The sequence below is a fragment of the Thunnus albacares genome, chromosome 19 (assembly GCF_914725855.1).
Source record: "Thunnus albacares chromosome 19, fThuAlb1.1, whole genome shotgun sequence".
In the NCBI taxonomy this organism is placed as follows: domain Eukaryota; kingdom Metazoa; phylum Chordata; class Actinopteri; order Scombriformes; family Scombridae; genus Thunnus; species Thunnus albacares.
The window spans coordinates 21,317,384-21,339,115 of NC_058124.1; positions in this window are offsets into that span (position 1 = coordinate 21,317,384).

Genomic DNA, 21,732 nt, shown 5'->3' on the forward strand with positions numbered 1-21,732 from the left:
AAAGAAACAGTGATGTTTGACCTCAATCACTGCATATATATGAATCCTGCATCTATGCATTAACATGTGTGTTCATGCAGACTTTATGTCTCATTTTCCTTAATGGAAAATTATGATATTTTTCAACCTGGGTCTTAATCTTGTAATTATGGCAATGTGGGTCATGCTAACTTAACCTCCGTTGTAGAGATTTTGGAAATGCAGCTCCAGAAAAGTAATGTATAAAAGGGCAGGCGGGTCAGCCTCCTAAAGCTTTCCAAATAAACTTAAATTTTACATAAATCACTTCACAACCTTATCTAAAAGGCCAAGTCAAACATGTAAATTTCCCCCCTGGATTAGCTGTACTAGCTAACTGCATAAGGACCTACTTCCAGGGCAACTTGCCAGCTAAGCAAGAGCAATAATAAGAGCAATTCTGTACCTCTGAATTATTATCTTGCCATATTTATGACACATTAAGAAATAAATGTCTGTTATACTGCAGATAAGCAGGTGTAGGTTGTTTGTTTATTAGCTAAACAAACAGCTTGCTTGGTTAGCTGGCTGGTTGCCACATAAGTTGATTTTTAAATATATGTTTGTTGAACTAGACTCATGCTACACATGGAACAATAAGTAATAAATGTTTATTACCGCAGATAAAGTTTGCTACTTGGCTAACTGAACAACTAGCTTTATTAGCCAGTTGGTTGTCCCATATGTAGTTTTTTGTAATATCTGTACTCCGTTGATGTCAAATCACATTATATATGAAAAGATAAGTAATAAATGTTCTTAATTACAGTAGATTAATAAACAGTTTGCTAGTTGGCTAACCAAACAGCTAGCTAGCTTGGTTAGTCAGTAGGTTGCTGTTTGTGCTTTTAGCAAAAATAGCTAATCCAGGAGGCTAATATATCTGTGTTTGGAATTCAAAGACAAGCATTTCAATTGATTTATATGAAACTGAAGTTTATTTGGAAAACTTTAGGAGTCTTAAGTGCTTGTCTCGACATTTTTTGCCAGTTTAATTTCCCAAATCTGCTTATAGAAGGTTGCGAGTCCAAATTAGCAGAGTCAGAACAGCCACATTTATGAGAACAAGACTTTAACTTTTCATTTAAAAAAAAAAAAAGTACAAACATCTGAGTTACTTTTTCCAGTTTGAAATCCTGCATGATTCTCAAATACATCATGTCTTAAATCCTGGAAATATTCACTATTGAATCTTCCAGAGATAAATGTGATTAGGAAGCCATGTTTCTATTATTGAACTTCAAACAGAAACAGTGTCTTTGATGCTGGATTCTTTGGGTCACAGCTCTCTAAAACCCAGTTATGTCATTGTGTTTCCCAACGCAGAACATAATAGTGATGTTTATGGAAACCTTTTTTTGTCTGGATATTGGATTGTTTAGAGCTTGTCACAGCCATTTTGCATATCAAAAAATTTAATCATAAACTAAAAACCCAGATTTTCTCAGAACTGCCCCCTCATGCTGACCACTGAGCCACTCGCTGCTATTGTCTTATTGTTTCCTCCACAGGAAATACTCAAGAGCTCAGCGTCAGTGCAGACAAGGGCACTGCATGCTTGCTTTGAAAAAAACACCCCTTCAACAATGGCTGGAACCAAGCCAAGTCTTTTGACCTGGCAGATCACTTCACATTATTGACCTTGCCTTTGTGCTCGGTGACTTGACTCCAGTTGCTCATAATGTACAGTATATAAAGCTCAGACAACAGACAAACAGTCCATGAGGCCAGTCTCCATCAGAGACTCGGCCCGCTGTCAGAGCAGCCGCTGCCCTCTGGACGAAGCTGTGATCTCTGGCTGGGTTTATTTTAACATCCTCCGTTCCGACCTCCCTGTGTTGTAATATCCTAAACATGGAGCATATTTTCCTGAAGTGTCAACACAATGAAACATGAGTAAGGCAGGGGGAGTGTGTTCACAGTCAAATGGATGCCAAAAACCTACTTTATTCTTTTATAGTCAAGGTTTTTTTAGGTGATAAATTGATGTGGAACGTGTCAGCCGAAGTTCAGGTGATAAAATGAAGTGGAAGTCTTGTATGAACAGTTGAAATTATGTTGTTTTTTTTTTCTTTTAAAGGTGAAGACCTGAGACCTTGAAAGGGTTTGAAGCTTCAGTCTAAATGTAAGCACTGAAGGGAGATAAAATGTTGAAGAAAAAGAGATAAAAGGAGTTGAGTGGAGTCAATGACATCAAATTTGGACGTCACCTCCTCCATTTAATGGTAACTGATGATGATGGTGATGAAAAATAGCCTTTTTCTCTGCCTCCATTGTTCTGCGGAGCGTCTGCTCTTCGACATGAACAATGTGGGACCACGGCCACCAGCCGCGTCCCTCCTTCGTCAGTGATTAGATTCTGATGAGGGACTATTGTCTTGAACAACAGTAGTCGCGTGCAAGAGACAGTGTGACAAACATCGGCAAACACCCCTCGTCTTGGCTCCGTCTCCGGCACCAGACAGGAAGGACTGTGAAGTGATGTGATGAATGTAAAATTGATGACATATATAAAACCATGACTGTATTTTGAGGTTAAAAATGGGTTTGTCTTTGACCTATTCAACAGTAGAGACAGATAACCTCAACAGTTACTATTGGCAACAAAAAAACCACCTCATTATTCACAAATAGTGTATGACTTTTTTCCTTTTTTGGACACAACCCTCTGGGCGGTTATTACATTTATTTCACTAGGACTGCTAAAGATCAAAACAAATTTAATCTTTTATATATCTAACATTTTGGTTTTCCTTACAATGAGCATTAAAGCCTCACAAGAGCTGCTAGTATGGCTGCATATTCTTGACATTGATAGTTGTAGAAATGATAACTCATCAGATGCAGATCATTTGCAGCGTGCAAAATTAGAGTATAACAGCTTTAGGAACTTTAGGAAACAAGGTATGCCACATTTCTGTAGCAGGTTTTGTAGCATTATGGATGAACAGCTGCAGTGTTTCAAAGCTGCACACCAAGTGTTGTTCTCCATAAAAACCACAAGAGAGCAGCATCGCAACTTTCACCCAGTGGCTGCCTGACTCCCCACAGTGATTCATCCTCAGAGCCGCTGGGACTGACAACTGAGTCAGAGATCCCATCTCTCATTTAGCCGGTCAATATCCGATCCGGGCAGTGATGATCCCCTGTAAATCGAGGCATTAGCCTTATATTCACCTGTGGCACAGTGGGAGTGATGGCCTGCTCACACATCTTGAAGCGTCACGCTCACACTGCTGTGGCACCAACGGTAATTGGAAAAAAAAAAAAAAAAAAGGAGGAATTGTCTGTTGAAAGTGTGCTTGTCTTTTTTTTTTATTATTAAACATTATCTATTGAGAGAAATGATATCACACGTTGCACTCATTGCACCTGTGAGCTGCCCTATCGAACCATCACAAAGTATATTTGCACAGAACATACAGTAACATCTATGTAAAGTAGATGTTCTAGCCAGATAAAGTATTTGACTATGATTAGCGATTATCCAACCATCCATTATCTATACCTGCTTATCCTGTGCAGGGTTTGTGGGGGGCTGGAGTCGATCCCAGCTCTTACTGGGTGAGAGGCAGGGTACAACTGGACATGTCGCCAGTCTGTCACAGGGCTGACGCATATAGACAGACAACCATCCACACCTGCAGGCAATTTTAGAGATGCCATCTTAATTTATTACCTATAAGTGGAGCCACCGTGCACTTTCAGAAACCTTAAAAAGAAATGACGCTGCTGCACGCAATCTACTGATTAGAGGGACGTTTATCACAGAATAATCTTTAAACCTGTATTGTTTTCAGCAGAAACAAGTAGTGAACACAACACTGACATATCAGCACCTTTTAAGTTGATATGTTGAACTTATTAGCAAACAGTTACTTATTTCCACATCCAGCAGTTACGGAGCAACATTATCAACCATTCGGAGTCGTGTTTCTGTCCACCTGGTGAATGTAAGTCCAATATTCACTCTCTTTTAGCTCTGTTTTTGCTCTCTATCAACTCCTGAGGGAAATATCTGGCTCTTTTAGCTGCTAAATGCTCCACTATGTTCACCAGCTAGTCTACAGCTAACTGTGTCTGTTTGCTTTTTAGAGTTTTTTTCTCTGAAAACAACACAATGAGAGAAACAGAACAGTAAAGTTGCAGCCGGACAGCAAAACAATGAGCTGAAATTCACTTTAAAGTTCCTTAAAGCCGAGTAGAGCTGCAGAATCGCTGGTTCATCACCATGACGACGCCTCTCACGTTACACCCTGTCATTTGATGAATTGTTATTATGTGAAATATTGATTATAGCCACTTTAATAATGTTTAATTATTTAGTTAATCGAGTTTAAAAGTTAATTCTTGACCTTGGTAACAGCAGTTGACAAAACAATCTCACCTTAAGCTCCATTTAGTGGCTTTTTCTCGTGTTAAAGCGCTTTGTAAGAAAGGATATTTGAAAACATACATTTCAGACAACTGGAGAGAAAGTCTGCTGATAAAGATTATGTGAGATGATTGAAAGCTCTGGAAAAGCTGCTATATGAACCTCAAGGGGGATTTTTGTTTTATGGTTTTCCTTCCAACAAGTGTGTTACCTGTTTTTTTTGTCTGTGGCTGCTTTTTCTGAGAAACTGGTGACCAGGTTGGTGTTTTTCCAGACACCTTCATGCTTCTCGCAGTAAAGGGGACTTCTGAATTTACTGACCTTGTTAATTTTCCTCTCCATTTTAGCTAATCATACGGAGCTTTTATCCCTGCTTTATACAATATTTAACTATGAAAGAATGAGCTATGAAATGACTGCAGGGTGTATTCTTGTTCCATTAGCTCTTCTCATAAAAAAAAGCACATCAAACATTTTAGAAAAGACAAGATAATACAGACTAAAGGGTTTTTTGTATTTGCACAAATTGAAATCAGAAAACAACAGCTTGCACAGCCTGAAACCATCAAAATAATCACAAGAAAAAAAAACAACACCATCCAGGAGCAACAGGATATGAAATATTCAGTTCACACTTGTGAAACAGCAGAAATTTGAGAGTTTCTGTTTTGCTGCCTTCAGTTCATTGAGTTTTCCTTGCCGGGAGCTGAACCTGCAACTCGTCTCACTCTACTTCTGAAACCTTTTGGCAAAAAAAAAAAAAAAAAAAATCTGCAAAAAATGTCATCCATCTTTTGAATTAAATCTGCTTTGAACTGCCTTTTCTTTCATTTCCCCTCTGACTGAATTTAGTTTCTCTTTCCTTTTCAGATGGACAAAAGTGATTTTGGCGTGGCGATAAGATTCTCTATCAGATGCAATGTGAAACTCTGAGGATGACAGAGACACGTTTTTACTCTATGTGATAAGACAGGGCCAGATAGCATCACGCTGCACTGTGAGTGATGCTTTTACAGACAGAAGACTAAAGGATTTCCTCCTTCATCCACTCTGCTGCTCCGTTATGTAATGTGTTTGTATCAGTTGTAACTGCAAAGAGTCTGCGGCTTTCTTGATCTAAATGAGTTGTGCTATAAACAAGCTTCATCCTCATCAATAATGGATTCGCAGTAAAAACGTTTGTCGTCCCTGCTCTTCAGGACCGCTCTGTCTAACCCGACATCCTACCAGAACAGTTATGCAACACGAGGCTGATAAGCAAAATGCCACAGACAGGCAAGATGGCATTCTTCAAGATGGAGGGGACAATGGCCCCTATCAGGCCCCTTCCAGACCCGCCTGCCCGAACCTCAGCCTTCCTGCCAGGCCCGGGCCCTGACATTTTGATTGAGCACACTGGGTCGGTGGCAATAACAAGCCACCGCTGAGATGTCGCTGCTGATTTGGGCAGCGACTGCCGTCCTGTGACTTTCACTCAACCATGGGAGGGATAGGGGCACTTTAATCCCAGCCATTACTCTCAGTCGGCTGGCTGGGACGCTGACCTTTTCCGTTCGTGTTGGTTTGGAAGTAAATGCAGATTAGGTGCGGTGGTACTGAGCAGGAATGTGACAGTGATGGCTGGCAGGTGTGAGCTGAGCCTGCAGGTTGCTGAGCACCGGATGAGAGAGTTTCAGGCAGGTGTAGCGTTATGTAATAAAACATAATGTTGAATTTGTGCTGACTGCAGACTCTTAAAATAGTGACTATGCACCAAATCTGATCAGTTCATGTCAGAGACAATATAGGGAGAGAAACAATTAGTGTATGCTGGCTAAAAGGATAAGATAAGCTACTTCTTATCTAAGTAACTAAACACTAAATTAATCATGTGTTCACACAGAGAGGATGAATTTCACTAAAATGGGAGATTTTAGGGTCCTCTCAGGAAATCTGCATATATTTGTGCAAAACAATGTCTCTACTTTTCAGCATTACTGATGAATTATGTTTAAAAAATGTGTCAGACTCATTAAAAGGGGAATTCCACTAATTTTACACATCAAGATCAGCTAAACTCTTCAAACTTAGCCTACTTATAACATCAGTGTTTACTAAATCTCCTAATTAAAACCAGCTGCACCTCAAATACTAGTTCTTATGTAGAGATGAGTTGTATACACAGTATTTATATAATATTTACAGCCACTAACTGACAGGTGGAACTGCTGAGTAAACAAGCTGAACAACCAACTAATATCTGACTTGTTTAGATTGAAAGTAAAAGAGGTTGGCCTACGATGGAATATGGTCGTCATACGTGACCTGACACAATATAATGATACACCTTAAATTAAAAAACATGATTCCCATAACATTCATAACACACATATTCCTCCAGGTATGCGTACAAATGAAATAAAGTCTTCTGCACATTCACAAAGACTCGGCAGTTGTTTATTAAATTTAAGCCCCTAAAACTGTTAATGTTTGGAATTTTTGTTGCAGCTTGTGATGCTATCGTGACTTTCTGTTTATATACTTGGTTTCCTTTTAGTTGGTTTCCTATCGACCGATTTACTCATTACGAAAGTATTTACTCGAACAGACCTTTCTTAAGTTGTAAAAACTGATTTTGAAACTAATTTCTAGCTACTAAGAACTTCGGAAAGACGTAACGCACCAACTTAGTGATGCATTTGCAAACAGCTGGTGCTGTTGGGATCCAATACTCTCCATACAAGGGACTAAAAGTCAGGATATCTTGACCTCTGGTACTTAGATTTTAACCATTCGTTTGTGTTTTTCTAACGAGTCCCCCCATTTAATGAACGTGTTTATCTTAACAGCTGGAGTGGAAGTTTTAGATCTGATATTTGTACAGAAAAACCTGTGATTGAGGAAAACAATAGTTGGAAGATTATATATAATCAATATACGCATCCACTCGTCATGTTTCCGTAGAGGAACAAAGATTATAGTCAATGTCTATGAATCCTTCTACTCTTATTTATATTTCACCCTGTAGCATTTTTTCAGTGGGGGGATTTGATCCTATGGGAGGCTGATTAACTTTATTGTATTTATTTTCATCTTCCTGAGAAAAATGTCTTTGGTCTCACTTGGAAGAAGATGCGGTGGTATTATAACAACATTGTACAGTTGGGAAATGTCTAAACTAGTATCTTTTCTTCTTCTTCTTCTTAGAAATAGGCGGTGGGTGGGTGGGCAGATTGTGGGGTAAAAATAAAGAGCAAAGAGAATGAGTCACCGTTCCCTCAATCCCAGTCTGGATAAAAATACATCCACATAGACACACGTACATGCATACGCTTCTCCACGCGTGGCTGACATTACATAAGCTGGAGCGTGGGAGGTGTGATGCGAGGCATGTATAATTCATCAATGTGGGACTGAACTGAGGGGTAGCTCTTATACCCAAGTGAGCCCCCCTGAACACATCACCAATGTTTTGGTTGGATTTAATGCTCCAACTTGAGAATCAAGACTCGAGGGTTGAATTGGTCAGTTGCAGCGGTGAGTTTAAAACTGACAGACGGCCCAGAGGCTTCACGCCGCAGCACAGAGTGTATACATATTAAATATGACAGGAAAGTGAGGAGAAAGATCCGATTTTCATAGCGGTGGAGAAGATGTGGAAACAGGAGGATGTTCTGAAAAATATTCCTGGAGTAGGAGGTGGAATATAAACCAGAGTCAGTTCAATTTAAATTCAACTTAAAGCTGCATTAACTGATTTGCAGAAACAAGCTGTGAACACAACACTGAAATATTATCACCTTTTACGTTGACGGCAAACTAGTTTGCATACAGTTTTGCCTATTTACACATCCAGCACAAGTGGAGAGTCATAAGCCTTCATTTGCTTTGTGCGTCTGATCACCTGATCAATGATAATTAATTCCTCATGTCCAATATTCACTCTGCTTTTGGTTTCCACCGACTCCCGAGGGAAACATTTGGCTCCACAACAGGTTTTAGAGCTTTTTTGATTAAAGGATAAAGTTTTCAATTTTCTATATTTTTCTTATTGTCAACAAATCTCACACGCAGAGCCAAACTCACAATGAATCGATCTACTTACAAATATTGTTTGTGTATCCAAAGCCTGATATATCTGATTCCTCTGTGCTATTGACCAAAAAGTATTAAAAACACATCAGTGAGGCACAACATTGCACTGGGTGATGTGAGTATGAGGAGCTGGAGAGTTGGGTGATAATGCTCTGTGAGTTGCTGCTTTAATTTAGTTTATTTCAGACTATAAGTTCATTGTAAAAAAAACATTTCAAACATAAAAAAACAGCCATCAATAACACAAAATACCTGTCACATACAATGATACACTTACTATCAATACTGCTTTCCAGGGAGTCCTTTATAAGATATAAGTAGATAGACAGATAGACAGATAAAAGTTTAAAATAATCTAAACAATATTATAAGTATTATTGTTTTCATGGCTAATCAAATGGTAAATGAACAGATTTGTTATACTTCCAGAGGCCTTGCACATAATATAATTGCTGTTCTTAAAACTAAGGGCTGTGAATCATCTCTTTATAAATAGTTCAACAAAAATGTTCACAGCAAAAATCCAGACATTCAATTATCTTTTATTAAAATTAAATCAACTACATAATAATGTCAAGTAGGTGTAATGTGAAGTGCTGGGTCAGGTTTCTGTTTCTGTTTTGTCCACAGGGGGCGCAAGAGTGCTGAGAACAGCAACAGCTGTATGAATCTCAACTGCAGTTTCCTCCAACTGTAAACTAAAGCTCTCATAATATATCCTTTATACTATCCAGTATATATGCTGTATTACCTTAAAACAAATTTATTTTTCAATGAGAAGACAGCAGTAAATATTTGAGAGAGTGATTTTTTTTTAAATTAAACTTAGTTATTTTAAGTAAACTGCTTAAAATCTCATGTTTCCAGTCCACAGTCAGTAATTTATTATCAGTTAAGATGAAGTTGCTTCACTTGAAAAATATTTAATTTGATATTTAGAAGAAACTCATTTAAGTTAAACTATGATCAGATTTATTTGAGGGTGATGAGAAGGTTAACACGATTTAATATTATGATTTAGTCACGTAGGTTGATATCTACACACTGACGGGAAGTGCTTAAAGCATCATGTGTGACGCTGATAGTAAGAAGTACCCGGCTTTCACACACTCTTTGGGGAAACACTGTGTTTCATGTGTCAACAACAGCAGCCAAGAAAGTTTCATTTCCTCTTGACTGTCAGATGAAAACCAAACCAAAACAAACCAGTTCAACCACCCATTCCCAAATCAATGAAACCGTGCAAAAAACAAAGCAAAATAAAACAATTCAGACCCACTAAAACAAAACCAGACTGTTCTCACGCATGTGTGTCGAAACTCTAACTAAACACTATATTAAAACTGCAGCCAATGACGAAAGTCATAGTAAGGTCGACCATTTACTGTCACACTTCTCGTTCACTCGTACATGCTGTGGTGAATGACTCAGTGAGTGGCAGGAGAGAGATGAGAACTTTGTCATCTAGTGACTTGATCTGAAATCTTTCTGCCTTCTTGCCGGATGTTTGTATGATGCCAGAGCAGGGTGCTGTGAGAAAGGTTTGCTCTCCACACTGAGCAGCTCGAAGAACTCTGGTCTGAGCGATTGGTCGTCCAGAATCACATAAGCTTTGATGTGCACAAATACAAATACATTATTCTGCAAAGCACAAATAGTGTTTGTTTTTTTGTTTTTTTTTACCAATATTTGTTTTATACAAATATTTTAAAAATTATTTGTTTTCGGGAAGAAGAAAAAAACATGTCAAATACCAGCGCTCAGGTCAGCTACATCGTTATCTCAGTCTCTCTCCTCTGCTCTGCTGTTACGTCTATGAGCAGGTCTTAACGAGGGGAGTCAACATCCACCTGCTACATGACGCACTTTTCCTAATTTGGACATCACTCTTGTTGTTGGGAGTGTTCCCCAGAGATAAAGCTGAGCTACTGACACATGTAAAGTGCTCCCAAAGGACTCCCCATAACCTGTTGTTTCCCCTTCTCCTCTCCACAAAGTTAGGTTGTAAAAAATAGGCAATAAATGAAAAAGTGCAAAGCAATAATCGCCTTTGAAGTTCCTCCCTACACGTTACACGCCGTGCTGTCTCTGTGTTATGGGTGTATAAATAGATAGAGGTCTATCTGCAATGAGGCGATGGGTAAAGTTTTAGCAGCGTAGTCGTCTATGATCTGGGAGACTCCAGCTTGAGACCTGGTGTGGGGACCTCCTTTGTAAGATAGTTTATTCATGAACACTTATTGTAACATTTTAATTTTCTAAAATTTAAAGTGTAATAAAAAGAAAATCAGGATTTTATATCCTTTTTCCACTTTTATTCAAATACAAATACAAATAATTTTGCTGCCTCAACAAACAAAGATACAAATACAAATACTGGGCCCTCTGGACATCCCTACTTTGGTGTCCTTGTCCTCGGCACTCTTGGGGTAAATCTTTGCAAGGCAGATCTCTGAGCATGAGCGACTCTATTGACTTGGACCGCAAACCTCTGTGCAGCTCGTTCTAACAACAGCCATGTTAGGTTGATCCTCTCCTTCCCTGCCGTTCTCTTGTGACGGTGAAGGAGCCTTGGCGGTTTGAGGTGATGGGTTGGGATGCATGGCCGCATCATTATAGGTGCTGTCGCATTCAGAGGGCTTCACGGAGGACTTGCAGTCTTTGGTGAAGTGGATGATCGAAGAACAGCATTTGAATATATATTCCTTTCTCCTTGAGGGAGACCTTTCTGTCATTGAGGAGTTTGTTTATGAATGTTCTGCATTTTCTGAGAGGATGAGGTTTGTTGTGTAATAGGCGGTTCTTATCAGGGTCGTCTTTGGTTGTAGAAACATCCGTTTTGTGCACTGAGATGGGTTTGTTGGTGTTAAGGTTTTTCACAATGTACTTGACTGGTTTTGTGGGTGCTGTGGTGCAGCTTTGATGCATAAAGCTAGAGTTGTTTCGCTTCTTTGTCTCATAGCACACAAAGTCACAAAAATACTCAAGGGGAGGAGAGTGACCGTGGTCCTGTTCTTTGTACCGTGACCCAGAAGACACTCACTTCTCTTGAAGCCCATATGGAAGCTTATCAATGATTGGGCCAATTCCAAATGAAGTATCCAGATATGACAGGCCAGTGAGATAACCGTCTTCTTTAACGCCTTGGATCTCCATAAACAAATTTCCAAGTTCACATAATTTGCATAACTTTTCAATGATTTCAGGGGCAGCATAGCACTCAAGTAGTCTCCCCCATGTTTTGTGTGAAGCCAATTCGGGGTTGCCCACATGCAATGATTCCTTTCTCAGCCATTTAGTCATGAGGTCCAAGTCTTAGGTTGCTGTGAGGTGAACTTCACCAGCTGCATTGATGAATGAGGAGTGCCATTCATGGTAAAGCCTTATTATTAAATTGGCACATTCCTGAACTGACAAGGTCTCATTATGCCAAATACTGTGCAAAAGGCTCCACCAGAGGTGGTGTGCTAGCTGAAGGAGTGTATGACTGAGCATGTACAGTACGTTCATGGTGGAGTCTGTTCTCCTGACTTCAGACTTCATCTCCACTCTATTCAGATCAGGTAAGTTTGGTGCAGCTTTTTCAGACTTTGGCTTGTTTGGCAGTTGAAACAGATTGGACATATTCACTGGTGCTTTCAATTTTAACCTTTTTTTCCTTCAGATTTTCCAGTTTAATCTAAAACTTGCATTGCTTCAGCATTTTCCAGCCAACTCTGTGTCTATCTTTACTGTTTCCAATTGATTTTGAGCATCTCTTGTGATCTTTTCCGCTTCTCTGGCAGCCTTTTCCATTTTCAGTTTAGCCTCTTAACTAGCATATGATGCTCTTATCTTGGCGTCTGCTTTAGCTCGGGCGCCAGCCACACTTGCCAATGATGCTGATGTTCTGTTGCTACAGACGACTTGCTGCTTGTGGCCATCTCGACCAGTTCAAAACCTTTTCACGGTAGCGTTCCTGTGCAGTGTGTTGAAACTCTGACTAAACACTAAGTTAAACCATAGCCAATGGAGAGAGAGACACAGTGAGGTTGACCATTTACTGTTAATTGAATTCAGATTGTACATTGCGTATATCTGTGAAACCAGAAAGCCATTAGACAGGAAGTGACTAAACCCAAAGTGAATGTTAAACTGTGAAGTTATCAACTACTTATATTTAAATACAAATAGTTACCAACAATAATTTAAAGTAGAAATTTTAGACATAGAAGCTAAACAAAGACAATAAAGACAAACAGTACCTGCATTCACCAAACTCTGTCGCAATAAGTTGTTGTATTCAGTTTCTTAACTCAGCCTGACCTGAATGTTGTCTGTAGTTTCTGCTCTCAACAAACATCAACAAAGCCCTTGGTCTCCCCTATTAAAGGAGAATTCTGCTTTATTACAACTTGGATCTTATGTTGAAATGGACCAAAAACCATGAAAACCACCAAATAAAAAAATTAAATTCAAATTAAGGGGACAATTCAGGGGTGTTTTTTCATGGGTTTTGGTCCATTTAAAGGGTTTTTGGTCGCGTTTAGTTTTGTGTTAGTCTTTTCACAAAAAATGACTTTGTTAGGTTTATGGAGAGATCATGTTTTATGTTAAAATAAGTACTTTGATAAGGTTAAGAGACTTTTGTTGTCATGGTAACAGTGATAACCATGTGATCAGACCCAAACTCATGCGGAAGAGAAAATACAGACAAACAGTAAAATTATTACCTAAATTGTCTGTTGTACAAATCTATTGCAGTTTACAGTCCAACTTTCTGGTTCAACATTGAGCTTCATACTTACTGAAGTTGTGCATGAACACAGTCAGGGATTATTTCATTTCAGGTGTGCTCTCTTTAAGTTTTAACTCTAAATAAAGTGTTTCTTTGCCCCATCAGACTTCGAGTTGCAGCAATGTCACCATGTTTCCAGATCACAGCAATTAACTTGATACATTTTGATAATAACCAATAGAAATGAGAGCCAAAATTACAAAAATATTTACAAAAATATTACTTTAATAATAAACCAGAATTTTCCATTACTGTTATACAAACTTTAATCTGTAACACACAAGGGTTTTATCTCCAGCTCAAGCTCAAAACATTTACCTTCCAGGTCTCAGACAACATTTAATTGATCAATAAATTGGATTCTGGAGGTTTCCTCAACACAGTGGCCTCGGGGTCTCTTTGCTGTCTGATTTAGACGCTGCTGTACAGCTTTGATGTTCCCCAGAGCCTGTGCACACAGGGACAGTAGAGGGTTATTAATGCAATGTGTAAACCATAAGTCAGCTGATGTATGAAATACCAGGGGAGCTGCATCCGGCTCCTCCTCTCCTCCCTGACTAATGAAGCATTTTTCCGAGCAAACTGAGTGTGTTTCTTTGTTTCCTGTCCTTTTTCTTCTTCCCCAATGAAGGGTCTAAAAGTAGCGACAATACAGCTGACATCTTTTTTCTTCTCCTTCCTCCCGCAAAATGTTTTCCAGGCACTTAGAGTGCAAACAAGCGGAAAGTGCCGACACAAGACTTCATTTTAAAGGATGGAATAACCACTTTATATAGTTGTTCCTTTAAAAAAATTATTGAATATTGTATTACACAAACTCTATGATGATTTGTGATTACTGTTAGGTGCTTTCATGGTGCTTTGTCATACTTGAAGTATAAAATTAGAGTGAAAAATTGCCTGGGAAAATTATTTCAGGTTGCATACATTTGCTCATGTGATGCTTTCTATAAAGAAGCAGAACACATGCCAGTATTTAAATCGCCTTTTTCAGTTTCGCTTCAGTTTTCCCCGAAGTAATCTGCAATCTTTTATAAGCTGGGCCACATAGACAGGATTTAAGAAATAGTGAGGTGACAAGCCAGTGCAACACCCCAACACCCTGAGAAAGTTTCACATTATATTCATGTTTTCTGATTTTTTTGTGCCTAAAATCAGTTAAAACTGAGCCTAAAAATGATCAAAATCAGCATTAAAAACGCATTAAGTGTCTTTTTTGTGTGTGTTTGACACAAAAAAGTGTCCTCAACAACCCTGTTTACAAGCACTGCTATCAGAATACATAGTTTCTTATAGTTTTTTAGCCACAGTATATTATTCTTTAATATTTTTTTAGCTCACCCTGGAAAGGAATTATTGCATTTCTGCTCCTTCTTCTCCTCTCAAAGTGGTGCATTAACAAGGACCTGTCATATAAGCTGACACTTAAAGTATTTTCCCTTATTAGCACAGCCAGGCCTTCCCAACAGCAGGGATTTTTCCCTCTGTGGTAACGTCACTGGAAATGTTGACACAACACCAGGCTTCTCCCTGAAACACTCCTCTGCTTCAGGATCCAGGATTCCAGTCTGGCCTCCCTCCCCGATCCCACATCCTACTCAGCGATGCTGTCAAGATGTCGACACAGCTCCAACTCGTGTGGTACCCCGGCCTGCAGGTCAGTTTCTGCAGCTGAATGGAAACTCCGCAGGACTGTAGTAATTCACTGGCACCGTCTTGAGGCAGTGACTCAACGCAGGGCAACAAAATCCCAGAGAAGACGGATGTTGGACATGCTTTAAAGAGCAGCTTAAAAAACATTTTATTTTTTTCCCTTTGGACTATATGTGGATCACTTGGGAACAGTTAAAAAAAAAGGGAATTTATTTTTCCTAAGGGCTCATTTTGCAGGGCATCGAGAGCTGGATTGAGGCAGTGGGGACACAGAAACGAAGTTTACCTCAGCTATACTTTTCCGAGAAATGCTGCATTTAAAGACGGCATCATGCAAGGTGATTTTCTCACCAGGGATTAGTGTAGGGTGTAAGATTGTTTCACTTAACGCAGTCAACAAAATCTTTTCACTTCGGCTCCACTGATTAAATATCATAACCACATACTGTACAATGCTTAAAGAGGGTCTTAGAAGTGGCTTTAGTTTGAGTTGATTCCAGCTTAAACCGAGGAGATTTACACAAACTTTAAAATAGATCTAAATGTCAGCTTTATTCACACATTTCACACACAGTTTGCATAATCTTACCTTGCATATGTGTAGAGGTGAAACAGAAGGCAGCTGCTACTCTGACTTGTCATCACGTATTCACTGCACGGCACTGCGCAGTGCACAGCCATGATGGATGACATGGGGATACGGTCAAATGTGCTCTCTCTAAGGGCCAACAATCACACCCTCACACACATATACACACACACACACTGTCCTTCCTGCTTTTTTTTTTTTTTTTTTGATAAGCATCTCTGGATTGGTGCCCAGCTGCTTTGGGGCGGTTTTTATGTTCCCTACTGTATGTGCCAGAAGATGTCTGCAGGACATTGAGTGTTCATGGTTTAGTTTATTTATATGTACAGTATGTGAGGATTCTGTTTGTGCAAGGAAACATGCATAACATACCTGAACACATTACACACACATGCATCTACAATATAAGGAATCTTTCAGAGGTTTAGCCAGCATGATCTGATTTGAACCTGATTTAATTTTCTGAGGAAATTTCACTTGAACTTTGCTGGCTGGGAACTAAAGACAAGTTAATTTCCAATGATTCAGATCTCTGCTCCTCTAAGAGTTTGCCTTTACATAAGATACAATCATTTTTTTGCCATGCATGACTCTATGGTCAACACTGGTCTATTGGTCAGGCGGTTGGTTGAGACTTAAAATATCGCAACAACTATTGGATGGATTGCCATGACAATTTGTACAGACATTCATGGTCTCCAGCATGAATCTAACTGACTTTGTTGGTCTCCTGATTTTCCCCTCTAGCACCACCATGAGGTTGGCATTTTGGTTTTGAGTGACTATTGGCTGGATTGCAATGAAATATATGAAGATATCCAAAGTCCCCAGAGGATAACTTGCAATAACTCTGCTGATCTCTGACTTTTCATCTAGCGCCACCATCAGTTCAAATGTTTAATTTGTCCAATACTTTGGTTTATGATCAAATATTTGCAAAACTCACAACATTTACATCAGCTGTACTTTGTGTAGTGCTAACTAGCAAGTGTAGCATGCTAACACACTAAAATAAAATGATGAACATGGTAAACATTACCTGCTAGACATCAGCATGTTATGCTGATAGTTCAGAGCTGCTAGCATGGCTGTAGACTCTTAATCTTGCTTTTATTTAACCTTTGCTCAACCAGGAAAGTGCCATTGACATTAAAAATATCTTTTGCAAAAGTTTCCTGGCTAGAACCGTGAGTTACAGTTAACAGAAAATATGCCACACATTACATTTAAATGTGATTGGCATGCTATTATATAGAAGATGTAAGGAAACATTGCAGATGTCAACTTTATTCTCTGAGTGGATTGCTTACTTTGAAACTGGGAGTGGATGAAATAATTGTTCAGGGAAAAAACTTGATCAGTTTTGCTGACTGATACAGTCAAGGCGGCGAAGGCCCAGAGCTTCTATTTCTGCCTCTTGGACCAGAAGCTGGTTCGATGGACTGTCAGATGGCATGTGAATGGAGCTTTGAGCCGGCATTGAGAGCTGAGAGTGTACTCAGCGCTGTACCCTTCAACACAAAGAGACAGCTCTTGTACGGGGATGCCTGGTGTTGTTATTGTAGGCTACGGCTTGAGAAGGCAGGAGTGCCTCTTTGACCTTGAATTCATCTAGTGGAGCTGATTGTTCACACGAAGTAATGAAAACTGACTCACATTGTTGCTATTCAGCCGCTGACAACTTGCACATTGTATTGTGCGACCTGGGTGAGAGCTTACATCCTATTTTTGTTGGATTTTTATTGAAGTTACACAGGACATGGGCGCGGCCACGCTTTGATGGATAGCCATAAATAACGGGATCGTGTCAGTGCAGGTAGTAAAATGTGGTGAATGTTTAATTTGTTTATCAAACAACACTGTGGTGAGCCATCATTGCGGAGAGATGTTTCCCCTCCTGGTGATTTTGAAATCCCTCTTAGGAACAACATTTCTGGACACTGGAAAGAGGTCAAGTCGTTAATAGTGTGTATGAACGAGGGTTAAATCAACCAGTCAAGTCATGTGGTTGGAAAATGTCCTGTTGCCCAAGCGCTGTGTGTGTGTGTGTGTGTGTGTGTCTGTGTGTGTTTATATGTGTGTGTCTATAGCTGGGTGGGGGGTGGAGTCTGAGTGGTTGCCTGGGCAACAGCCTCAGTTATGTAACATCATATGGTGCGGTGTAAACAAAGCATCCAGCAATGTGTACACCCCACCTTTTATCAGAGCTGTGGAGAATATATGGAAACAGATATTTTGCTGCAGTTAAATTTAAAATTGCAACCTATTTCCATTCATGATGCAAAAACTCCCCCACTTTTTATGGATACAAATTACACAGAGACCAGTGGACATTATAGCCTCATAATTTTACCTTTTACAACCATGCATGGCACCTCTAATTGAAAATCCTGAAATATAGTTTGTTTGGGAGGCGAGCAGCTGTTTGAGCTGCGGTTCGGGATTCTGTAATGGTGCTTAACTGGGAAACCGTCCACTGTGATATGTGTATATGTGAGGGCTTATCTTCATAGGACAGCTTGAGTGCCTGAACCATTGTCCCGTATTTATATAGGGTGTTTATGACCAGTTCCTTGCATATCTGCAGCAATAGGAAACGTACTGAGAAAAAGGGATAGAAGGACGCCACCCTATAAATACTTCAGCAACATCAATCTTTATCCAAACGCCTAACTGTGAGCCAAGAGAAATAGGACACTCAGGCATTCCCTTATGAATACTCTCTTTCTTTGCAAGGTCGCGTTCAATAAATATCTATTTTTGATACTGAGGGAAACCAAGTCAGAAAAACAGCACAAGAACCCCCACGAACATGAGTTACAGAAGGACACAAACAGAGAGGCCTTCCCCCCCACATAAGAGGCTATTGTTCAGGGGACAGTTCTGCTGGGCAGCTGTGCTTATTTTCTGTAACCACTCCAGGATATTAATAGCCTCGCTGCCATTCGCTAACACTGCTGTGGGGACAGTTGAGGAAGTCCCCTTCTTTAATATGACCAGTGATTATATTGCTGCGCTGACAAAGGTCTAAACGACATGGCAGAGTTTGGGAGCTGCCTTTTTGGTCAGGAAAATTCCTCCAGATCCTCGGAGACATCTCATCAGTCTGTCAGTCAGTCAGTCAAGACAAATCACAAATTTACCTAAAAGGGATTTACAATCTGTACAACACATAACATCCTCTGGTCCTTAGACCCTCTGTTCAGATAAGGGAAATATCCCAAACAGGGAAAGTGAAGAAGAAACCTCAAGAAAACCAACAGAGGAGTGAGTCCTCTTCCAGAACGGACAGACATGCAACAGATGTCCTACTGTATGTACAGAGTAGACAGAAATAACAATAGTAACAGTAGACTCATGAGAAACTGGGCTATAATTTTATACAGCCAAATTCTGCATTTGGCAGGCCTGAGAACTAAATGTTAGAGTAGTCAAGTCTACACATCATTCATGGACAGAAAAGACAGAATTTTGAGCAATGTTGTGTAGGTGGAACAAATTGATCTGGATGATTTATTTGATGTGCAGATCAAACAAGACTTGGAGTCGACAGCCATGCTAGCAGGTCTGTCTGTGAGACTGTACTTAGCCACAGCAGTGCTGCTTTAAAAATTCAAATACATTGATTTGTAGCAGGTATAATGTTTACCACCCTCACTATCTTAGTTTAGCGTGAAAGCATTTTATCATTTACTAATTAGCACTAAACACAAAGTACAGCCGAAGCTGATTGTCATTGTCAAGTATCAGTCAAAGTAAAATCTGAGCTGGTGATGATACTAGAGGAAAGCTCACGGGACCAAATATATTTTAAATAATGCAACGAGGGCACTTGAATGTGTGTACCACATGCAAAACATTCAGTTGTCATAAAAATTTCACTCAAAACCACAAATGTCAACTTCATTATAGGACACCATAAACGTCATTATGATACTTCGTCTGAGAACCACTAATGTATGTACAAAATGTTTGTGCCAATTCAACTTCTGGATGTTGAGCTATTTCACAGGATAAATGAAAACTTTGATCTGCTGGTGGTAGATAAAAATCAAGAGATCACCAAAATAATTATGATTCATCCTCTTTCATGACAATTCACTCAATACCTGTTGAGATTGATGACCAAAGTCAGTAGGATTCATCCTCTAGGATCATGTGTGTCTGTACAAAATTGTACAATTGGCAATCCAGTTCAGTCTGGACCGAAGTAGTAAAAACCCTTTAACATAGACAAAAACACCAAGATTCTTGGCTTGTCAAAATCTGAGAGATCTCACAATCATCTCTGTTAGTTGATCAAACGGTGTCTGTGTCTGACAGAGCCGATGATCAGCAGTTTATTCTGAGTTTAGAGGCAGGAAGTTATGTGACATCCAGTTTTTCACAGCAGTCAGACGAGCCTCTGATTTACCAGCAATGGTGCGATCGTTTGCCTTCATGCGCACGTACAGCTGAGTATCATCAGCGTGTTAGCGGAAATTGAATTCAGTGACTGACTTTAATTTGGCTGAGAGGTGAAATATCAAGAGACAAGCAGAGGGCCAAGAACAGAGCCCTGAGGTCCAGATCACCTCTTCTTCATTAAACACTTCCAGATAAATACCACATTTCTGCTTAACCTTAAAGACACAAATGTATCTTGTCCAGCTGCAATCACAAAAAAAAACTCTGATTTGATCTGCACTCGCATTGACTTTGGCTAAGAGAGTGGCAGCTGAGGGCTCAATTAATAAACAATTGTTCTATTATTGGCGTTGCATTAGCTCAAAGCAAACAAGCTGTCTTCTTAGGAAAAATGTGGTTATGTAAACAGGTTTTAACATCACACACTGCAATGCATCTTGCACTGAAAAACCAAACACATCTCAATTTTTATGTGGGTGTGCAGACAGCCTGACTTAAAAAAAAAAAAGAGCCAAGTCTCATAGAGAAAACTGAGCAGCCTCTGTGATAATGATAACCATCATTCATTCATACAAAATAAACCAACATACAGACAGAAATTCTGCATTAATGTTCAGATCTCTGTGTGGAAAGACAACCTCTTGCAAAAAAAAAAAAAAAAAAAAAGTTCCACTATTCAAATGTGCCATTTTAAGTTGTTGTAGCAGAAACAGGTGAGTCATAAAGCTCAACTGAGCCAGGAGTCCCACTGTGCAGTCTGCAGGAAGCTTGTGATATGATGGTGGGCGGCTGTCACACAATCACTTATTAATGAGTAGATTTGCTTCACTGCAGCAAAGTTTTCTTTGGGTGACAGTGTGTTTCTCAGAGCTAGTTTGCAGCAACTGCAGCTACTGACTCGATATATAAAAAAAAAAAAAAAGAAAAATGTAAAAACTGTTCAGGCTGCAGTTTAGTTTAAAAATCTGGGTCATCTGTTCTCACACTAAAATTGTTTCCAGTTTAAATTAAATTAATAAAGCCTGTCGATAGCGTGATGCATTCTCATTCAAGTAGATATCTTCCAACGTTAGTCTTTTTAGTGCCAAAGACCCTTTTTTTGTTACTTCCACTGCAGCTCAACAGGGAAACACAAAGAGGGAATGCTGCTGAAGCCTCATATAAGCCGCAAATCAACTTTTAAATGCATTTTTGCACAAAACGACTGAGTGGATACACTGTGGATTTTGGCCCCCATCACTTACACTGAAAGCAAATTTTAAAGGCATCTTTTAATAGCCAGTATGAACAAGTGAACCCATCCTTTAACATTTTTTCATCACATGTTGCTGTTGCTCTGCTAACCAGGTGCTGCACATGGAACCGGTTGCCAGGTGAAAACGTTTGATTTATTTACACATTTAACCGAGAGCTATTTCTGTCTATATGGCAAAAAATAGCATGGCCTTTTTGGTTCAGTGATGTGTCATAGATGGACTCACTCACTCTCACGGTCGCCATAATTTAAGGGATATAGACAGAGGATAAAAAATAGATGCACTAGTGCACCCAGGCAACCATTGCAGGAGGTTATCCCAGAAAATATCCACCTTAATATACTAAATAAAATAGATAATCACAAATAATAATAAACAATAGTGGCTGCAAAAAATTCCATCTTACCACCTTATATCAGTAAGTCTAAAACTTTACTTTTTTAAAATGACAAAATCTGTCATCTTGTTTATCAGAACTTTCTCTAAGTGAGTGGGATGTGAAAACATGCTGCATTATGGGGTGGCCTTGATTCATGGCACTCTCACATATTTATTAAAAGAAATGTGAAAATGAGCAGGAGTT